Source organism: Arachis hypogaea, chromosome 19, assembly GCF_003086295.3.
Source record: "Arachis hypogaea cultivar Tifrunner chromosome 19, arahy.Tifrunner.gnm2.J5K5, whole genome shotgun sequence".
Taxonomy (NCBI): Eukaryota; Viridiplantae; Streptophyta; class Magnoliopsida; order Fabales; family Fabaceae; genus Arachis; species Arachis hypogaea.
Window position 1 is genome coordinate 24,389,613 of NC_092054.1, and position 23,876 is coordinate 24,413,488.

Genomic DNA, 23,876 nt, shown 5'->3' on the forward strand with positions numbered 1-23,876 from the left:
GAGCGGTTAAAGTCAAGGTCCAAAGCAAAAAAAGAGTGTGCTTAAGAACCCTGGACACCTCTAATTGGGGACTTTAGCAAAGCTGAGTCACAATCTGAAAAGGTTCACCCAATTATGTGTCTGTGGCATTTATGTATCCGGTGGTAATACTGGAAAACAAAGTGCTTAGGGCCACGGCCAAGACTCATAAAATAGCTGTGTTCAAGAATCATCATACTGAACTAGGAGAGTCAATAACACTATCTAAACTCTGAGTTCCTATAGAAGCCAATCATTCTGAACTTCAATGGATAAAGTGAGATGCCAAAACTATTCAAGAGGCAAAAAGCTACAAGTCCCGCTCATCTGATTGGAGCTATGTTTCATTGATAGTTTGGAATTTATAGTATATTCTCTTCTTTTTATCCTGTTTGATTTTCAGTTGCATGGGGACAAGCAACAATTTAAGTTTGGTGTTGTGATGAGCGGATAATTTATACGCTTTTTGGCATTGTTTTTAGTATGTTTTTAGTAGGATCTAGTTACTTTTAGGGATGTTTTCATTAGTTTTTATGTTAAATTCACATTTCTGGACTTTACTATGAGTTTGTGTGTTTTTCTGTAATTTCAGGTATTTTCTGGCTGAAATTGAGGGACTTGAGCAAAAATCAGATTCAGAGGTTGAAGAAGGACTGCTGATGCTGTTGGATTTTGACCTCCCTGCACTCAAAATGGATTTTCTGGAGCTACAGAACTCAAAATGGCGTGCTTCCAATTGCTTTGGAAAGTAGACATCCAGGGCTTTCCAGCAATATATAATAGTCCATACTTTGTGATACGTAAAAAGTTAATTTCACGCAATTACCGGCAAGTATACCGGGTCATATCAAGTAATAAAACTCACTAAGAGTGAGGTCGATCCCACGGAGATTGGTAGATTAAGCAACTTTAGTTAAATGGTAGATTTAGTCAAGCAAACATGGTTTTGAATTCATGAGATTTGATTTTTGAATGTAATTGCGGAAAGTTAAATAACAAAGAATTTAAAGAACTAGAATAAAGAAGAACAATGAAAGTAAATAACTGAAACTTAAAATGCAAGAAACTTAAATGACATTAAAGATAGCTTGCAAGAAAGTAAAGATTGCGCGATTATAAAGAGCAGAAGAGTAAATTGCAAGAATTAGATAAACAGAATGTAAATGGTAAGAATGATAAATTGCAAGAAGATAAAAGGGGATTGGGTAATGGGTATTCAAAACAACTAAAGAGCAAAAGAGGTGAGAATTAATGATGGAGAGATCATTAGGGATCAGAGATGCAAATTTTCATGAATTGATATTGATCAATTCCTTCTCAATCATGGGTATAGATCCATGGCAAATTATGGGTAATTGAGTCCCAATCTCTTGGTAACTCAATTTCTCTCAACACAACCAATTGCCACTCTCGTGATCTAATTGTTCATGAGAAGAGATGAAGTTCACTTCCTTAACCAAGCCACACAACTTCCATAATCTCAACCAAAGGAGGTTACATCTCACATACCAACCAAGGTGTATTGATTAAGAAAATCATGAGAGGATGAACTCTAAACTGAATTATGTGGCTCCTTGTCCAAATTCACCACATGATTCACATAGATTAATCCCTCTCTCGATGGTGATTGAATCTTTGAAGAACAAGAATCTCCTCTTGGATCAACCACTTGAATTAAGAAGGAGAAGAAGAGTTATCAATTCAATCCAATAAACAAAGCTCCTCCCCCTAATGAAAATGGGGTTTAGTGAATCATAGCTCTAAATTCAACAACAAATGCAAAAGTAAACATGAGAATTGAGTAGAGAAGAATGAAGAAGATAAAGAAGAAGAAGATCTTAAAACTGTAATTCAAAGTTGCAAGAAAACAAAATAGAAAACCGGTGAGAAAATGTCTAAGTGTCCAAAAATCTCAAAACAAGTTACAAGCAAAATGTAGTGTAAAAAAAAGAGTCCTTCTAAGTATCAAACTTTTCTCTATTTATGCTACTCCTAAAACTCCTTCAGAGGTCTTTAATTTGGGCTAGCAATGTGGGCTTTCTCTTTGTTGAATTTCTGGTTCAATTGAAGAAGTTGCTGGCCTTTGTGAGGAACAGAGGAAGCAGAGCAAGTTTGTCATCAATTCTGGCCCATGAGTGGCGTTATTGGCAATAACTCCAGGCTTAATGCACGTTGGCAACGTGCATGTGGTTTTCCTGGGAGTGAGCTTTGAGACTTGGGCGTTGTTGGCCCAAGTTGTTGCAAACAACTTGCTCTTCTTCTTCTTGACTCTTCTCTCATGCCTAATGTTTCCCAGAATTTGAGTTTCAATCCTTTGCCTAAATATGAACTATGATAAATCATTGGAAAGCTCTTGATATCTACTTTTCAATGCCACTGGAATCACCTCATTTGGACCTTCCTAGCTCAAGTTATGCTCCGTTGAAGAGGGTAAGGTCAGGCTGCCTTGGTTGGGCGTTTTTGCCAAACACTTCACCAATAACGCCCATGACAACGCCTCTAGCCCAGATTTCTTGGCCTGGGCGTTGTTGCCCAAGTTGCCAAGGAACACGCCAGGCCATTTTAGCCTTGGCAACGTGTTCGACCCCCTCTCTTGGCTCATTCATTCTTCCTTGAATCTCAACCTCATTTCCTTGTTTTTGGGGCCTAAAGATGACTCTGATTTGAGCTTCTATTTCATGCTTCACTATGGACTATTATATATGGTTGGAAAGCTCTGAATGTCAGCTTTCTAATGAAACTGAAATCACTCAATTTGGATCTCTACAACTCAAGTTATGCTCGTTTGAAGGAGACATGGTCAGGCTGCCAAAATCGCACACGTTTTTGGTAAAAACGCCCTTGTTTCCAGCGTTGCCAACGCCAGCTTTTGAAGCTTCAAAATGAATGCCAACCCCATACTATGATATATGGTTAGAAAGCTCTGGATGTCTACTTTCAAATTCCATTGAAATCACCTCATTTGGAGTTTTGTAGATCAAGATATACTCCATTGAAGGAGGTAAGGTCAGGCTGCCTTGTTGGAGTTGTTGTGGATAACGCCCCTATATTCCAAGTTGGCAACGCCAGCTTCCTTTTCTTGGACATCCTCCATGCTTGGGCGTTGTCACCAAACACTCTAGCTCTCCCTGGTGTTGGCAACGTGCTCGACTACTCTTCAATGCTCCATTCTTGTTGCTTGGCGTTGCCTTGGATAACGCCTATGGTTCCTGGCGTTGGCAACGCCAGCTCCTCTTCCTCCTGGGCCAAGCCTTGCTTGTGTGCGTTGCCAAGGAACACGTCCCTTGTTTCTGGCGTTGGCAAAGCCCTCGACCTTCTCCTTGGCTCAGCTCCTTGCTTGCCTGCGTTGCCATCAAACACTCACTCCTTTCTCCAAGTTGGCAACGCCAACATTTGCTCTCCAGGGTGCTTTGCGTTGCCATCAAACACTCACCCCTTCCTCCAAGTTGGCAACGTGCAAGTCCTCTGCCTCCTTGCCAAGCTTGATGTATTCTCAAGGCTTCTTGCTCCAATTCTTGCTCCATGACCTTCTTGCTTCATTACCTATCATTAACCAAAGAATTTGCTTCAAAGTTTTGCCATTCTATGCAACAATTTTCAAGAGATTCATTCATGCTAATTCATTTGTCAACTCCTTGAATTCTTTGCACAAATATGGCCAAATTCCACCTAGTTCTTGGTTCATGAATGCATGGAGAGAAAACTCACACAAATGCTTATTTATTTCAAAGAAAGTGAATGAAATTAAGCTAAAACTACTTAAACTAATTAGCTAATATAGCAAAGATGCAAATGCATCACAACACCAAACTTAAACCTTGCTTGTCCTCAAGCAAGAAAAGAACTATGCACACAGGTTTCTTTTAATTGGAACAAGTTGAGGGATAACTTGTAATGCCTTGGTGAGTGAAGTGATTAAGTGATAGTGGGGTGAACTCTGAATTATATGCTAATGCAAGGGTTCCAGTGCTTATTAGTCCCTACATTTTGGAAGTCTTAGATCTTAGGATTTTCATTCAAATGATATCATGGAAATCTCTCTATAGGTAATCACCTTGAAGCAGTCTTATAATTTTTGTGTCTTGGCCTTGACTCTAAGTGTCATGTCTCAAAGCGGCTCTTTAGATAAGCTTTCAATCAATACTCCCAAACCAGTTAGTTTTAAGGTATTAGGTGTTGAAGCACCCCTTAGGATTTACTTGCTCAAGCCTCTCTCTTTGACACAATTCTACCACAAGCATTTAACTAGGATAATAACTCTTTGAGTTCTTATTTCTTTCTTTTTCTTCCTAGTAATTGATGCTCAGAGCCTTTTTCCATGTTCTTTTTTTTTTTTGCTGCTTCTTGGATCAAAAGATTTTTGAGAATATCCACAATACTTCTTTGAACTCTGTTTCCTGCCTATGAGCTCCCATGCAGGTTTTCACAAACATGCAACCTCAATACACAATCATACAACTAGAACCACCACTTCTCTTTATCTTTTGCTTGCCTCAAAACAAATTTTTGACTCCTCAATCATTCTTTTTCAAAGAAATGTTCTCTGTTTGCATTCTTATAGATATTGAGTGCAAGCAATTTCAAGAGTATGGTGTTATGATATATCAAACATCTTAGTTATTGAACTACAAAGAGGTCATACTAAGCAGATAAACAGGGGTACAATATCACTTTCAATCATAACAGTTTTAAGTAAAAGACAATCACTTAACAATACAACCTTTTGGAGTTCACTTGCTTTACTCCTTATCATCATCATTGTTGGTCTTTACATCCTTCTTTGCCTCTTTGATTGATGATGCTTAATCCTTCCCAAGATTGAAGTGACTGCCTACAATGAACTTTGAAAGTTGCTTGTCCCCAAGCACTTGAAGAATGGTTAGCATGCATGAATTATTTGTGGGCTTTTGAACTTACTTTGGTGTGGGAACACCAAACTTAGTACCTTGCCGATGGTTCTCATGCATCAAATCAACCATATATGGAACTTCTTTTTCTTTGCCAAAGGTAATAGAACTAAAAACTAGGAAACAGTAAAATAGTTAACTAGTTTATCTAAATGCTTGAAGCTAGCATTATGCAGAAGGTGAGAATATGTTTTATGATGAGATTTTGGTGGAACACCAAACTTAGAATCCTTCATTCTCCCTTATATTGTTTTGGTGTGCAACACCAAACTTAGCTTCTTTCAATATGGATAAAGGTAATTAACCTTTTTATTAAACTAGCTATGAAAAGAAAACTACCTCAGGTTGGGTTGCCTCCCAACAAGCGCTTCTTTATCGTCATTAGCTTGACGGTTGTCCCTCTTTAGGGAGGATGATGATCATAGTGCCTCAATCCTTCCCCTCTCACCGTGAGCTTCCTTCCAGTGTCTCTCTTGATGATTTCCACATGTTCAAGTGAGAGGATTTTGTTCACTGTGTAATATCCAGAAAAGTGTGGAGATGTTTCCATTGGTTGGTAAGTTAGCATCACTTTATCCCCTGGTGAGAAGCCTTCAGTGGGGATTTTTTTGTTTCTCCATCCTCTTGGCACTTTCTTCTTGGGACTCTTTTCTTTTTTAGGAAGTAGTTCAGGTTTCGAAGCCTCAATTTTTGGAATGTTCTTGCTGAGAATCTCAAATGCAGGTTTTGGTTGTAGCTTCTCCTCTATTCTTTGAGCTTGTTGCACCACTTCTACCTCTTCCTTTCTTTTCCAGCATGAGCTTAGGTGCATTGGAAGTGTTTCATCAGGTGCCTCTTTTAAGTTTGGGTCTATGGAATCAATCTTCATACACTCTTCCTCTTGGGTGGAAAGTTGCAAATTCTTGAAGACATGGAATACTATATGCTCTTCATGCACCCTTAGCATCAATTCTCCTTTTTCAACATCTATCAATGCCCTGGCAGTAGCTAAGAAAGGTCTCCCTAGGATGATGGGAGTGTTGTCATCTTCCTCTATGTCTAGAATGACGAAGTCAACTGGGAGGAAAAATTTGTCCACTTTCACCAATACATTCTCCACAACCCCAAGTGCTTGCTAAATAGATTTGTCCGCCATTTGAAGGGCTATTTTTGTGGGTTTCAATTCATGAATCTGAAGCTTCCTCATCAAAGATAGAGGCATCAGATTTATGCTTGCACCAAGGTCACAAAATGCTCTCTCAATCATCATGTTGCCTATGGTGCAGGGGATATGAAAGCTCCCTGGGTCCTTCCTCTTTCTTGGCAACCCTCTCTGGATGATGGCACTACACTCCCTGGTCATCACAACCGTTTGTCCCTCTTTCAAGGATCTTTTCTTTGTCAACAATTCCTTCATGAACTTAGCATATAGGGGCATCTATTCAAGTACTTCAATGAAAGGGATGTTGATGTGTAGTGTCTTGAATATCTCCAAAAATTTGGAGTATTGCTTCTCTTTGTTCTCTCCCTTGAACCTTTGAGGGTATGGAATCATTGGTTGATATGATTTCATTGCCTCCTTCTTAGCTAATTTATCACTTTGTGTAGAGGTTTCTATCACCTCCTCTTTTAAGCCTTCTTTGTTGTGCTCTTCTTTAGTGATGGCTTCTGTCTCCACTTTCTTCCCACTTATCAGAGTGATTGCTTTGCACTCCTCCCATTCTATGGCTTTTCCCGTGTCCTTTGGATTGGAGATTGTATCACTTGGGAGAACATTGGTTGGCCGTTCAGCTTGTTTGGCCAATTGTCCCACTTGTCTTTCAAGGTTCTTCATGGTGGCTTCATGTCTCTCTTGTCCTTTGAGCAAAATCTCTTGCCCCTTGGCTAAACCTTGAGTGGTCTGGGCAAGTGACTGTGTGTTTTGGGTAAGGGCTTGCAAGGCTGCTTCAAGACTTGAGATCCTGGTTTCATGATGGTCAGTGGGTGGTATGGTAGGGTATGATTGTTGTGGCTGGAAATTGTTTGGAGCATTGAGGTGGGCATTTTGTGAGTTGAATGGTGGTGTGGAGAAGTTATTTTGGTGAATTTGTGAATTATTGTGGGGTGGTTGATATGTGTTTTGTGGTTTCTTGTATTGGTTAGTGTTGTTAGATGAATAATTTTGGTTGTGTGTGTTGCGGGAATGGTTGGAGTTGTTATTTTTCTGCCACTGGTTTTGATTATCACCCCATCTCAGGTTGGGGTGGTTCCTCCAGGATGAGTTGTATGTGTCACCATGGAAGTCATTTTGAAAAGAACTTAAGGTATTTTGCATGTATTGCACTTGTTCTTGTTGCTGCTCAACATTGCCTGCTTCATTTTGACCCCATTCAATTGAAGCTTGATTTGTTGTGCTCACTAAAGCTAGTTGGAGGCTATCTATTCTCTTAGCCATCATTTCCATGTGCTGTTGGATCTGTTGGTGCATCAACTTGTTCTGTGCCAAGATTGTGTCCACTCCTTCTAGTTCCAATACACCCTTCTTTTGCACAGGTTGGCGTTGCCTTTGATGAGCAAAGAAGTATTGGTTATTTGTCACCATGTCTATGAGATTCTGAGCTACTTCGGCTGTATTCATCAATTGTAGTGAGCCTCCTGCAGAGTAATCTAAAGACTCTTGAGATTTTTCAGTCAACCCTTCATAGAAATTTTGAAGCTTATCCCATTCACTGAACATCTCAGGTGGACATTTTCTAAGCAGAGCTTTGTATCTTTCCCATGCCTCATACAATGTTTCCCCATTCATTTGAGTAAACGTTTGCACTTCTGTTTTCAACCTGATGATCCTTTGAGGTGGATAGAATTTGGATAGGAATTTATTCACCAAATCATCCCAAGTGTTGATACTTTCCTTGGGGAATGTTTCTAGCCATTGAAATGCCTTGTCTCTCAAAGAGAATGGAAATAATAGTAGCTTGTAAACATCTGGATGCACACCATTTGTCTTGACAGTTTCACAAATCCTCAGGAAGACAGATAGGTGTTGATTTGGGTCCTCAAGTGGGCCTCCTCCATAGGAACAATTGTTTTGCACAAGGGTGATGAGTTGAGGCTTCAATTCAAAATTATTTGCATGAACATTGGGGGCAAGTATGCTACTCCCACAGTGTCTTGGATTTGGGAGGGTGTAAGAAGCTAGAACTCTCCTTTGAGGTGGGTTGTTATTGTTGGCAACTCCTTCAGGGTTGTTATTGTTGGCAACTCCCTCAACATGATTATGTGAAGTGCCCTCCATGACTTGTTCTTCTTCTTCTGAATCCTCTTCTCCAACAATGTATTTCCCTCTTTCAGCTCTTCTTAATCTCCTGAGGGTTCTTTCGTCTTGTTCACAAAAAGTGGGTATAGTTCTCCTTGTACCTGACATGCAACCAAAGCATAAGAATCACACACACCAAGAAGACAACAACACTTCAATCCATGACTGAAATGAAATGTTAGTTGGTTTAAGCAAAAATTCAAACAGTTTGTGTGTTAGTAAAGAGTCAGAGAACAAAATTAATAAAAAAAATGCTAGATCTAGATCTTCATTTCACTTAATCATTGTCAATCTTTTCCAATCCCCGGCAACGGCGCCAAAAACTTGATACGTAAAAAGTTAATTTCACGCAATTACCGGCAAGTATACCGGGTCGTATCAAGTAATAAAACTCACTAAGAGTGAGGTCGATCCCACGGAGATTGGTAGATTAAGCAACTTTAGTTAAATGGTAGATTTAGTCAAGCAAACATGGTTTTGAATTCATGAGATTTGATTTTTGAATGTAATTGCGGAAAGTTAAATAACAAAGAATTTAAAGAACTAGAATAAAGAAGAACAATGAAAGTAAATAACTGAAACTTAAAATGCAAGAAACTTAAATGACATTAAAGATAGCTTGCAAGAAAGTAAAGATTGCGGGATTATAAAGAGCAGAAGAGTAAATTGCAAGAATTAGATAAACAGAATGTAAATGGTAAGAATGATAAATTGCAAGAAGATAAAAGGGGATTGGGTAATGGGTATTCAAAACAACTAAAGAGCAAAAGAGGTGAGAATTAATGATGGAGAGATCATTAGGGATCAGAGATGCAAATTTTCATGAATTGATATTGATCAATTCCTTCTCAATCATGGGTATAGATCCATGGAAAATTGTGGGTAATTGAGTCCCAATCTCTTGGTAACTCAATTTCTCTCAACACAACCAATTGCCACTCTCGTGATCTAATTGTTCATGAGAAGAGATGAAGTTCACTTCCTTAACCAAGCCACACAACTTCCATAATCTCAACCAAAGGAGGTTACATCTCACATACCAACCAAGGTGTATTGATTAAGGAAATCATGAGAGGATGAACTCTAAACTGAATTATGTGGCTCCTTGTCCAAATTCACCACATGATTCACATAGATTAATCCCTCTCTCGATGGTGATTGAATCTTTGAAGAACAAGAATCTCCTCTTGGATCAACCACTTGAATTAAGAAGGAGAAGAAGAGTTATCAACTCAATCCAATAAACAGAGCTCCTCCCCCTAATGAAAATGGGGTTTAGTGAATCATAGCTCTAAATTCAACAACAAATACAAAAGTAAACATGAGAATTGAGTAGAGAAGAATGAAGAAGATAAAGAAGAAGAAGATCTTAAAACTGTAATTCAAAGTTGCAAGAAAAACAAAATAGAAAACCGGTGAGAAAATGTCTAAGTGTCCAAAAATCTCAAAACAAGTTACAAGCAAAAAGTAGTGTAAAAAAAGAGTCCTTCTAAGTATCAAACTTTTCTCTATTTATACTACTCCTAAAACTCCTTCAGAGGTCTTTAATTTGGGCTAGCAATGTGGGCTTTCTCTTTGTTGAATTTCTGGTTCAATTGAAGAAGTTGCTGGCCTTTGTGAGGAACAGAGGAAGCAGAGCAAGTTTGTCATCAATTCTGGCCCATGAGTGGCGTTATTGGCAATAACTCCAGGCTTAATGCACGTTGGCAACGTGCATGTGGTTTTCCTGGGAGTGAGCTTTGAGACTTGGGCGTTGTTGGCCCAAGTTGTTGCTAACAACTTGCTCTTCTTCTTCTTGACTCTTCTCTCATGCCTAATGTTTCCCAGAATTTGAGTTTCAATCCTTTGCCTAAATATGAACTATGATATATTATTGGAAATCTCTTGATGTCTACTTTCCAATGCCACTGAAATCACCTCATTTGGACCTTCCTAGCTCAAGTTATGCTCCATTGAAGAGGGTAAGGTCAGGCTGCCTTGGTTGGGCGTTTTTGCCAAACACTTCACCAATAACGCCCATGACAACGCCTCTAGCCCAGATTTCTTGGCCTGGGCGTTGTTGCCCAAGTTGCCAAGGAACACGCCAGGCCATTTTAGCCTTGGCAACGTGTTCGACCCCCTCTCTTGGCTCATTCATTCTTCCTTGAATCTCAACCTCATTTTCTTGTTTTTGGGCCTAAAGATGACTCTGATTCGAGCTTCCATTTCATGCTTCACTCTGGACTATTATATATGGTTGGAAAGCTCTGAATGTCAGCTTTCCAATGAAATTGAAAGCACTCAATTTGGATCTCTACAACTCAAGTTATGCTCGTTTGAAGAAGACATGGTCAGGCTGCCAAAATCGCACACGTTTTTGGTAAAAACGCCCTTGTTTCCAGCGTTGACAACGCCAGCTTTTGAAGCTTCAAAATGAATGCCAACCCCATACTATCATATATGGTTGGAAAGCTCTGGATGTCTACTTTCAAATGCCGTTGGAATCACCTCATTTGGAGTTTTGTAGCTCAAGATATACTCCATTGAAGGAGGTAAGGTCAGGCTGCCTTGTTGGAGTTGTTGTGGATAACGCCCCTATATTCCAAGTTGGCAACGCCAGCTTCCTTTTCTTGGACATCCTCCATGCTTGGGCGTTGTCACCAAACACTCTAGCTCTCCCTGGTGTTGGCAACGTGCTCGACTACTCTTCAATGCTCCATTCTTGTTGCTTGGCGTTGCCTTGGATAACGCCTATGGTTCCTGGCGTTGGCAACGCCAGCTCCTCTTCCTCCTGGGCCAAGCCTTGCTTGTGTGCGTTGCCAAGGAACACGTCCCTTGTTTCTGGCGTTGGCAACGCCCTCGACCTTCTCCTTGGCTCAGCTCCTTGCTTGCCTGCGTTGCCATCAAACACTCACTCCTTTCTCCAAGTTGGCAACGCCAACATTTGCTCTCCAGGGTGCTTTGCGTTGCCATCAAACACTCACCCCTTCCTCCAAGTTGGCAACGTGCAAGTCCTCTGCCTCCTTGCCAAGCTTGATGTATTCTCAAGGCTTCTTGCTCCAATTCTTGCTCCATGACCTTCTTGCTTCATTACCTATCATTAACCAAAGAATTTGCTTCAAAGTTTTGCCATTCTATGCAACAATTTTCAAGAGATTCATTCATGCTAATTCATTTGTCAACTCCTTGAATTCTTTGCACAAATATGGCCAAATTCCACCTAGTTCTTGGTTCATGAATGCATGGAGAGAAAACTCACACAAATGCTTATTTATTTCAAAGAAAGTGAATGAAATTAAGCTAAAACTACTTAAACTAATTAGCTAATATAGCAAAGATGCAAATGCATCACAACACCAAACTTAAACCTTGCTTGTCCTCAAGCAAGAAAAGAACTATGCACACAGGTTTCTTTTAATTGGAACAAGTTGAGGGATAACTTGTAATGCCTTGGTGAGTGAAGTGATTAAGTGATAGTGGGGTGAACTCTGAATTATATGCTAATGCAAGGGTTCCAGTGCTTATTAGTCCCTACATTTTGGAAGTCTTAGATCTTAGGATTTTCATTCAAATGATATCATGGAAATCTCTCTATAGGTAATCACCTTGAAGCAGTCTTATAATTTTTGTGTCTTGGCCTTGACTCTAAGTGTCATGTCTCAAAGCGGCTCTTTAGATAAGCTTTCAATCAATACTCCCAAACCAGTTAGTTTTAAGGTATTAGGTGTTGAAGCACCCCTTAGGATTTACTTGCTCAAGCCTCTCTCTTTGACACAATTCTACCACAAGCATTTAACTAGGATAATAACTCTTTGAGTTCTTATTTCTTTCTTTTTCTTCCTAGTAATTGATGCTCAGAGCCTTTTTCCATGTTCTTTTTTTTTTTTTGCTGCTTCTTGGATCAAAAGATTTTTGAGAATATCCACAATACTTCTTTGAACTCTGTTTCCTGCCTATGAGCTCCCATGCAGGTTTTCACAAACATGCAACCTCAATACACAATCATACAACTAGAACCACCACTTCTCTTTATCTTTTGCTTGCCTCAAAACAAATTTTTGACTCCTCAATCATTCTTTTTCAAAGAAATGTTCTCTGTTTGCATTCTTATAGATATTGAGTGCAAGCAATTTCAAGAGTATGGTGTTATGATATATCAAACATCTTAGTTATTGAACTACAAAGAGGTCATACTAAGCAGATAAACAGGGGTACAATATCACTTTCAATCATAACAGTTTTAAGTAAAAGACAATCACTTAACAATACAACCTTTTGGAGTTCACTTGCTTTACTCCTTATCATCATCATTGTTGGTCTTTACATCCTTCTTTGCCTCTTTGATTGATGATGCTTAATCCTTCCCAAGATTGAAGTGACTGCCTACAATGAACTTTGAAAGTTGCTTGTCCCCAAGCACTTGAAGAATGGTTAGCATGCATGAATTATTTGTGGGCTTTTGAACTTACTTTGGTGTGGGAACACCAAACTTAGTACCTTGCCGATGGTTCTCATGCATCAAATCAACCATATATGGAACTTCTTTTTCTTTGCCAAAGGTAATAGAACTAAAAACTAGGAAACAGTAAAATAGTTAACTAGTTTATCTAAATGCTTGAAGCTAGCATTATGCAGAAGGTGAGAATATGTTTTATGATGAGATTTTGGTGGAACACCAAACTTAGAATCCTTCATTCTCCCTTATATTGTTTTGGTGTGCAACACCAAACTTAGCTTCTTTCAATATGGATAAAGGTAATTAACCTTTTTATTAAACTAGCTATGAAAAGAAAACTACCTCAGGTTGGGTTGCCTCCCAACAAGCGCTTCTTTATCGTCATTAGCTTGACGGTTGTCCCTCTTTAGGGAGGATGATGATCATAGTGCCTCAATCCTTCCCCTCTCACCGTGAGCTTCCTTCCAGTGTCTCTCTTGATGATTTCCACATGTTCAAGTGAGAGGATTTTGTTCACTGTGTAATATCCAGAAAAGTGTGGAGATGTTTCCATTGGTTGGTAAGTTAGCATCACTTTATCCCCTGGTGAGAAGCCTTCAGTGGGGATTTTTTTGTTTCTCCATCCTCTTGGCACTTTCTTCTTGGGACTCTTTTCTTTTTTAGGAAGTAGTTCAGGTTTCGAAGCCTCAATTTTTGGAATGTTCTTGCTGAGAATCTCAAATGCAGGTTTTGGTTGTAGCTTCTCCTCTATTCTTTGAGCTTGTTGCACCACTTCTACCTCTTCCTTTCTTTTCCAGCATGAGCTTAGGTGCATTGGAAGTGTTTCATCAGGTGCCTCTTTTAAGTTTGGGTCTATGGAATCAATCTTCATACACTCTTCCTCTTGGGTGGAAAGTTGCAAATTCTTGAAGACATGGAATACTATATGCTCTTCATGCACCCTTAGCATCAATTCTCCTTTTTCAACATCTATCAATGCCCTGGCAGTAGCTAAGAAAGGTCTCCCTAGGATGATGGGAGTGTTGTCATCTTCCTCTATGTCTAGAATGACGAAGTCAACTGGGAGGAAAAATTTGTCCACTTTCACCAATACATTCTCCACAACCCCAAGTGCTTGCTGAATAGATTTGTCCGCCATTTGAAGGGCTATTTTTGTGGGTTTCAATTCATGAATCTGAAGCTTCCTCATCAAAGATAGAGGCATCAGATTTATGCTTGCACCAAGGTCACAAAATGCTCTCTCAATCATCATGTTGCCTATGGTGCAGGGGATATGAAAGCTCCCTGGGTCCTTCCTCTTTCTTGGCAACCCTCTCTGGATGATGGCACTACACTCCCTGGTCATCACAACCGTTTGTCCCTCTTTCAAGGATCTTTTCTTTGTCAACAATTCCTTCATGAACTTAGCATATAGGGGCATCTATTCAAGTACTTCAATGAAAGGGATGTTGATGTGTAGTGTCTTGAATATCTCCAAAAATTTGGAGTATTGCTTCTCTTTGTTCTCTCCCTTGAACCTTTGAGGGTATGGAATCATTGGTTGATATGATTTCATTGCCTCCTTCTTAGCTAATTTATCACTTTGTGTAGAGGTTTCTTGCTCCTGCTTTTGTTCTATCACCTCCTCTTTTAAGCCTTCTTTGTTGTGCTCTTCTTTAGTGATGGCTTCTGTCTCCACTTTCTTCCCACTTATCAGAGTGATTGCTTTGCACTCCTCCCATTCTATGGCTTTTCCCGTGTCCTTTGGATTGGAGATTGTATCACTTGGGAGAACATTGGTTGGCCGTTCAGCTTGTTTGGCCAATTGTCCCACTTGTCTTTCAAGGTTCTTCATGGTGGCTTCATGTCTCTCTTGTCCTTTGAGCAAAATCTCTTGCCCCTTGGCTAAACCTTGAGTGGTCTGGGCAAGTGACTGTGTGTTTTGGGTAAGGGCTTGCAAGGCTGCTTCAAGACTTGAGATCCTGGTTTCATGATGGTCAGTGGGTGGTATGGTAGGGTATGATTGTTGTGGCTGGAAATTGTTTGGAGCATTGAGGTGGGCATTTTGTGAGTTGAATGGTGGTGTGGAGAAGTTATTTTGGTGAATTTGTGAATTATTGTGGGGTGGTTGATATGTGTTTTGTGGTTTCTTGTATTGGTTAGTGTTGTTAGATGAATAATTTTGGTTGTGTGTGTTGCGGGAATGGTTGGAGTTGTTATTTTTCTGCCACTGGTTTTGATTATCACCCCATCTCAGGTTGGGGTGGTTCCTCCAGGATGAGTTGTATGTGTCACCATGGAAGTCATTTTGAAAAGAACTTAAGGTATTTTGCATGTATTGCACTTGTTCTTGTTGCTGCTCAACATTGCCTGCTTCATTTTGACCCCATTCAATTGAAGCTTGATTTGTTGTGCTCACTAAAGCTAGTTGGAGGCTATCTATTCTCTTAGCCATCATTTCCATGTGCTGTTGGATCTGTTGGTGCATCAACTTGTTCTGTGCCAAGATTGTGTCCACTCCTTCTAGTTCCAATACACCCTTCTTTTGCACAGGTTGGCGTTGCCTTTGATGAGCAAAGAAGTATTGGTTATTTGTCACCATGTCTATGAGATTCTGAGCTACTTCGGCTGTATTCATCAATTGTAGTGAGCCTCCTGCAGAGTAATCTAAAGACTCTTGAGATTTTTCAGTCAACCCTTCATAGAAATTTTGAAGCTTATCCCATTCACTGAACATCTCAGGTGGACATTTTCTAAGCAGAGCTTTGTATCTTTCCCATGCCTCATACAATGTTTCCCCATTCATTTGAGTAAACGTTTGCACTTCTGTTTTCAACCTGATGATCCTTTGAGGTGGATAGAATTTGGATAGGAATTTATTCACCAAATCATCCCAAGTGTTGATACTTTCCTTGGGGAATGTTTCTAGCCATTGAAATGCCTTGTCTCTCAAAGAGAATGGAAATAATAGTAGCTTGTAAACATCTGGATGCACACCATTTGTCTTGACAGTTTCACAAATCCTCAGGAAGACAGATAGGTGTTGATTTGGGTCCTCAAGTGGGCCTCCTCCATAGGAACAATTGTTTTGCACAAGGGTGATGAGTTGAGGCTTCAATTCAAAATTATTTGCATGAACATTGGGGGCAAGTATGCTACTCCCACAGTGTCTTGGATTTGGGAGGGTGTAAGAAGCTAGAACTCTCCTTTGAGGTGGGTTGTTATTGTTGGCAACTCCTTCAGGGTTGTTATTGTTGGCAACTCCCTCAACATGATTATGTGAAGTGCCCTCCATGACTTGTTCTTCTTCTTCTGAATCCTCTTCTCCAACAATGTATTTCCCTCTTTCAGCTCTTCTTAATCTCCTGAGGGTTCTTTCGTCTTGTTCACAAAAAGTGGGTATAGTTCTCCTTGTACCTGACATGCAACCAAAGCATAAGAATCACACACACCAAGAAGACAACAACACTTCAATCCATGACTGAAATGAAATGTTAGTTGGTTTAAGCAAAAATTCAAACAGTTTGTGTGTTAGTAAAGAGTCAGAGAACAAAATTAATAAAAAAAATGCTAGATCTAGATCTTCATTTCACTTAATCATTGTCAATCTTTTCCAATCCCCGGCAACGGCGCCAAAAACTTGATACGTAAAAAGTTAATTTCACGCAATTACCGGCAAGTATACCGGGTCGTATCAAGTAATAAAACTCACTAAGAGTGAGGTCGATCCCACGGAGATTGGTAGATTAAGCAACTTTAGTTAAATGGTAGATTTAGTCAAGCAAACATGGTTTTGAATTCATGAGATTTGATTTTTGAATGTAATTGCGGAAAGTTAAATAACAAAGAATTTAAAGAACTAGAATAAAGAAGAACAATGAAAGTAAATAACTGAAACTTAAAATGCAAGAAACTTAAATGACATTAAAGATAGCTTGCAAGAAAGTAAAGATTGCGGGATTATAAAGAGCAGAAGAGTAAATTGCAAGAATTAGATAAACAGAATGTAAATGGTAAGAATGATAAATTGCAAGAAGATAAAAGGGGATTGGGTAATGGGTATTCAAAACAACTAAAGAGCAAAAGAGGTGAGAATTAATGATGGAGAGATCATTAGGGATCAGAGATGCAAATTTTCATGAATTGATATTGATCAATTCCTTCTCAATCATGGGTATAGATCCATGGAAAATTGTGGGTAATTGAGTCCCAATCTCTTGGTAACTCAATTTCTCTCAACACAACCAATTGCCACTCTCGTGATCTAATTGTTCATGAGAAGAGATGAAGTTCACTTCCTTAACCAAGCCACACAACTTCCATAATCTCAACCAAAGGAGGTTACATCTCACATACCAACCAAGGTATATTGATTAAGGAAATCATGAGAGGATGAACTCTAAACTGAATTATGTGGCTCCTTGTCCAAATTCACCACATGATTCACATAGATTAATCCCTCTCTCGATGGTGATTGAATCTTTGAAGAACAAGAATCTCCTCTTGGATCAACCACTTGAATTAAGAAGGAGAAGAAGAGTTATCAATTCAATCCAATAAACAGAGCTCCTCCCCCTAATGAAAATGGGGTTTAGTGAATCATAGCTCTAAATTCAACAACAAATACAAAAGTAAACATGAGAATTGAGTAGAGAAGAATGAAGAAGATAAAGAAGAAGAAGATCTTAAAACTGTAATTCAAAGTTGCAAGAAAAACAAAATAGAAAACCGGTGAGAAAATGTCTAAGTGTCCAAAAATCTCAAAACAAGTTACAAGCAAAAAGTAGTGTAAAAAAAGAGTCCTTCTAAGTATCAAACTTTTCTCTATTTATACTACTCCTAAAACTCCTTCAGAGGTCTTTAATTTGGGCTAGCAATGTGGGCTTTCTCTTTGTTGAATTTCTGGTTCAATTGAAGAAGTTGCTGGCCTTTGTGAGGAACAGAGGAAGCAGAGCAAGTTTGTCATCAATTCTGGCCCATGAGTGGCGTTATTGGCAATAACTCCAGGCTTAATGCACGTTGGCAACGTGCATGTGGTTTTCCTGGGAGTGAGCTTTGAGACTTGGGCGTTGTTGGCCCAAGTTGTTGCTAACAACTTGCTCTTCTTCTTCTTGACTCTTCTCTCATGCCTAATGTTTCCCAGAATTTGAGTTTTAATCCTTTGCCTAAATATGAACTATGATATATCATTGGAAAGCTCTTGATGTCTACTTTCCAATGCCACTGAAATCACCTCATTTGGACATTCGTAGCTCAAGTTATGCTCCGTTGAAGAGGGTAAGGTCAGGCTGCCTTGGTTGGGCGTTTTTGCCAAACACTTCACCAATAACGCCCATGACAACGCCTCTAGCCCAGATTTCTTGGCCTGGGCGTTGTTGCCCAAGTTACCAAGGAACACGCCAGGCCATTTCAGCCTTGGCAACGTGTTCGACCCCCTCTCTTGGCTCATTCATTCTTCCTTGAATCTCAACCTCATTTCCTTGTTTTTGGGGCCTAAAGATGACTCTGATTCGAGCTTCCATTTCATGCTTCACTATGAACTATTATATATGGTTGGAAAGCTCTGAATGTCAACTTTCCAATGAAACTGAAATCACTCAATTTGGATCTCTACAACTCAAGTTATGCTCGTTTGAAGGAGACATGGTCAGGCTGCCAAAATCGCACACGTTTTTGGTAAAAACGCCCTTGTTTCCAGCGTTGCCAACGCCAGCTTTTGAAGCTTCAAAATGAATGCCAACCCCATACTATGATATATGGTTGGAAAGCTCTGGATGTCTACTTTCAAAGGCCGTTGAAATCACCTCATTTAGAGTTGTGTAGCTCAAGATATACTCCATTGAAGGAGGTAAGGTCAGGCTGCCTTGTTGGAGTTGTTGTGGATAACGCCCCTATATTCCAAGTTGGCAACGCCAGCTTCCTTTTCTTGGACATCCTCCATGCTTGGGCGTTGTCACCAAACACTCTAGCTCTCCCTGGAGTTGGCAACGTGCTCGACTACTCTTCAATGCTCCATTCTTGTTGCTTGGCGTTGCCTTGGATAACGCCTATGGTTCTTGGCGTTGGCAACGCCAGCTCCTCTTCCTCCTGGGCCAAGCCTTGCTTGTGTGCGTTGCCAAGGAACACGTCCCTTGTTTCTGGCGTTGGCAACGCCCTCGACCTTCTCCTTGGCTCAGCTCCTTGCTTGCCTGCGTTGCCATCAAACACTCACTCCTTTCTCCAAGTTGGCAACGCCAACATTTGCTCTCCAGGGTGCTTTGCGTTGCCATCAAACACTCACCCCTTCCTCCAAGTTGGCAACGTGCAAGTCCTCTGCCTCCTTGCCAAGCTTGATGTATTTTCAAGGCTTCTTGCTCCAATTCTTGCTCCATGACCTTCTTGCTTCATTACCTATCATTAACCAAAGAATTTGCTTCAAAGTTTTGCCATTCTATGCAACAATTTTCAAGAGATTCATTCATGCTAATTCATTTGTCAACTCCTTGAATTCTTTGCACAAATATGGCCAAATTCCACCTAGTTCTTGGTTCATGAATGCATGGAGAGAAAACTCACACAAATGCTTATTTATTTCAAAGAAAGTGAATGAAATTAAGCTAAAACTACTTAAACTAATTAGCTAATATAGCAAAGATGCAAATGCATCACATTGCCCAAGTTTAAATGACGCAAACTGGCGTTCAACGCCAGCTCTCTGCCCAATTCTGGCGTCCAGCGCCAGAAACAAGTTGCAAAGTGGAGTTCAACGCCCAAACTGGCACAAAAGCTGGCGTTCAACTCCAAGAATGACCTCTCCACGTGTAGACTTCAAGCTCAGCCCAAGCACACACCAAGTGGGCCCCGAAAGTGGATTTATGCATCAATTACTTACTTCTGTAAACCCTAGTAGCTAGTTTATTATAAATAGGACCTTTTACTATTGTATTAGACATCCTGGATTGTATTCTGATCCTGTGATCACGTTTTAGGGGGATGGCCATTCGGCCATGCCTGGACCTTTCACTTATGTATTTTTAACGGTAGAGTTTCTACACTCCATAGGTTAAGGTGTGGAGCTCTGCTGTTCCTCAAAGATTAATGCAAAGTACTACTGTTTTCTATTCAATTCATCTTATTTCGCTTCTAAGATATTCATTCGCACTTCAACCTGAATGTGATGAACGTGACAATCATCATCATTCCCTATGAACGCGTGCCTGACAACCACCTCCGTTCTACCTTAGATTGAATGAGTGTCTCTTAGATCTCTTAATCAGAATCTTCGTGGTGTAAGCTAGAATGATGGTGGCATTCAAGAGAATCCAGAAAGTCTAAACCTTGTCTGTGGTATTCCGAGTAGGATTCAATGATTGAATGACTGTGACAAGCTTCAAACTCGCGAGTGCTGAGCGTAGTGACAGACGCAAAAGGAGGGTGAATCCTATTCCAGCATGATCGGGAACCTCAGATGATTAGCCGTGCCGTGACAGGGCATCTTGGACCATTTTCACAAGAGGAGGGGATGTAGCCACTGACAACGGTGATGCCCTTGCATAAAGCCAGCCATGGAAAGGAGTAAGACTGATTGGATGAAGACAGCAGGAAAGTGGAGGTTCAGAGGAACGAAGGCATCTCCATACGCTTATCTGAAATTCTCACCAATGATTTACATAAGTATTTCTATCCTTCTTTTATTATTAATTTCGAAAACTCCATAACTATTTTATATCCGCCTGACTGAGATTTACAAGGTGACCAAAGCTTGCTTCATACCAACAATCTCCGTGGGATCGACCCTTACTCACGTAAGGTTTATTACTTGGACGACCTAGTGCACTTGCTGGTTAGTTATGCAAAGTTGTGAAGATATGTTTAGACCATGGTTTTGTGCATCCGTTTTTGGTGCCATCACCAGGGAATCAATTTTGAACAATAATTCACAACCTGAGTAACAATTTCGCATACCAGTTACCTACCAAATTGTTCCATGGGTTTCGTAGAGCTCGTCGCGGTGAACGCGTAGTCGCAAACGGTTCGTCAATCGGAGCTTCGGATCAAAAGTTATTGAGAGATGAAATTGAGTGAGGGTTTGGAAACTTACCACACGTTCTTCCCCCTCCTCGGCATCCTCAGCATGTTTTACGTGCCGGAAGGAAATGAAATGAGCTTCAGCTCAGTATATATAATAAGTTGGTTGGGCCCACGGGCCCAGTTCGGGTCCGGTTCAACCAGTTTGGCCTGTTCGGCCCAATTTTGGGCCAAATTCTTTGAAATTAGTGTCAAAATTCTCGTTTTAAAGAGATCTATCCTATTTTGATATTGGTTTTGCACTTTTAATTTTCCTATTAAATTCAATTTATTGACTAATTATTTACCGATTTTAGCGGGGTTTACAACTTTGCTATCGCCCAAAGTATTATCTGTAAGTCAATACAACCAGTCAGTGTGTACTGATAATATATGTCATACATCAAAATTTGCATGACAATATGGGAAAGCAACTTAATTGTGCTTTCACAAATACCTGTGTCTTTTGCTTTTCTAGATTGAGTCTACAATACCTATGTGGACCTTCATTTACACCTACCAGATTTTGATGATCATCAACATTACTATGAGTATCATTTTTAAAACGAGATTGTAGCAGTTATCAATGATAGATGATTTTAAACATCTTTTGTGTTTGTAAACAAACAAAATCAGTGAAGCAACAATATCTTCATATTAACAGAATAAATATGTCTGATGAGAATCCTCCATAGTTCTAGTGCTTTATGATTCGGGTATCTAACAAAAAGTAATTTCTATATAATACCAGGATTTGTTAGCCATCCAAATGGAAGCATGTCCAAATCATGCCAGGATTTCCCATTTAAGCCAGTTTCTCCTATCAGATTAGCAATTGCAAAATCCCTGATTCAAAATTGAATAAACTAACTTTATTGTATAGCCAAGGATGGAGAAGCATCATTATTGAAAGGTAATATGAAGTGATACAATGCAAGCACCCAAACTGAAATAGATCAATTTAATAACCTCGTTACGTCGAATTGACGTTTTACATCCCACCATGTATCCCATTCATCTCCTATAATACGATACATGCTGACCAGTCCAATGACATCCTTGGCCATGGCTGGTGTCACACTAGTTCCAGGAGACAAGGAATATAGAATGGAGCGATCAAGCTTCCTTAGAACCTGAAATGACATGTCACATTGTAAATTGGTCAATGAATCTGCCAAGATATTTACTGATCAGGAGTAAAGGAAACTGCATAATACCTCTGATACATAGCTTATTTCACTTAAATCTAAGTCATCACCAAATACACAGTCATATTTCACTGCAAGTATAAAACAAATTACTGGTTGCTAAATTTTAAATACCATTGAGTAATTTCTTCATACATGAATAAACAAATATAATCTTCTTTACCTTTTTTAATTCAGAGTATCCCTTAATTAGTACATAAAAAATAATCAATCTAATCTTCAAGATTTACTCACCTATCTAACAAATGAAAACATAATCCATGGTTGACTATTTTTAAAAGTGTGGCCAAAAGATAATCCTTTTCTTAATTTTAGTTGAACTAGAAGCTTTGAAATTTGATATATGAAAACACTGACTGAAAGTTATAGAACCACTAAAATATCAACTCTATCTCACTCTTCCTAAACAACAATCTCCCAAAAAGAAATAGTACACATAGTGTATAGAAGGAAAGCTGATGCATTATACTGTTTAAATTTATCTGAGACATGAGTATGATGATTATCACATATATAAATTGACTATAAATTGTATCTCAATTACCAAAATAAACACCCCATGAACCATACTACTCATAAAGGGATCTCAATAAAGCTTTCCCAGCTCCTAATGATGTACTTACACTCACGAAACCATGAGGCATCCATGCACAAGCCCTTGCTGGGATTGCTATCTCTTTGGCACCCCAAACTCGACCAAATTCTTGATAAGCACCTCCCTTATAAATTGAAAGAAGAGGAATTGAAGGTCAGCAACAAAATTTAGCTTAAGGTAAAAACAACATTCCCAAATCTTTATCCAAGAAACTCAGCTGCCATGACCAACATTAGCTTGGAAAGAACAATGACTTATCTCTAAAAACAACATTCCCAAATCTAATTTTTTTTATATGCGCTATTGTGACTAAACTACAAATGGTAGTTAGATTAGTTGTTTACTGATTAACAATGCTTAGTTAAAGTAGTGATTAACTAGATTAGTAGTTTTTCTAGAGTTTAGGTAGGTTTCTAATGTTAGATTAAGTAGGCAGTAGAAATAAAATGAGAATGTAAATTAGTTTAATTTTTTAGATTTAATGTAATTCTTAAGCTTTAGGTTAAAGGCCTAGTAATTTAGTTAAAAATCTAAGTCGTTCAAAATTTATTTAGTTTGGGTTGGTTAAAATTTTTAATAATTTAATTTAGCTTAATTTATTTAGAATTAATATATTTAGGGTTATTTAGGATTAATTATTTAGGATTAAATTATTGAGGATTAATTTATTTAATGTAACTTGTGATGGTTCTAAAATAAATTTTTTCATCATGGTACAGCCAGATCGATGTATTACCAGCATGAGGAGGCAGCATGGTATGACCCTAGATGACAGGTTCATACCATACCTGCACATGGCCGGCTTAGCCCCCCTTGCGAGGCTCAACGACCACTAGTTTTGGTTGGATAAGCTGCTGGTCAGTGCATTTTTAAAGCGGTGATGGCCTGAGACTCACACTTTTCATATGTCATTCGGAGGGTGTAGGATTACGCTTTAGGATGTTGTGTACCATTAAGTGCTTCCCATCGACGGACATTACGTCAGCAGATGCTTGACAGAATTCCAGCAGTTCATTGATGGCGGGAGACCTGCATGGGATTGGTTCCAGGAGTTGTTGGGTGTGTTGCCTTCGGCGGATTGCATCGACAAGTTCATGGTGAAGTGCACTTGGATGCAGGAGACATTCAGTCACCTTTCCCACGATGCAGACGAAGAGACAGTTAGGAGGTATGTGAGGGCACACATCAGGATGCTATTATCCACCCAGCTCTTCGGTGACAAGTCCGGTACACGCATGCATATCCGGTGGCTACCATACGTTGCAAGATTGGAGGATATAGGTGGATACAGCTGGGGATCTGCTGCTTTGTCGTGGTTATACCGATGCTCATGCCGTGTGGCCAGCAGGTGTAACAGCCCAGACCACCCGCTAACACGATATTGTCCGCTTTGGCACACAAGGCCTCACGTTTT

At 39.6% G+C, this 23,876-nt stretch overlaps 1 pseudogene; it reads right to left on the reverse strand.

Annotated features, from left to right (window-relative positions):
- Nucleotides 1–22,595, reverse strand: part of LOC112778125 (alpha-galactosidase 2-like) — a 65,096-nt pseudogene extending 42,501 nt beyond the window's left edge.
- Nucleotides 22,596–23,876: the final 1,281 nt, after the last annotated feature.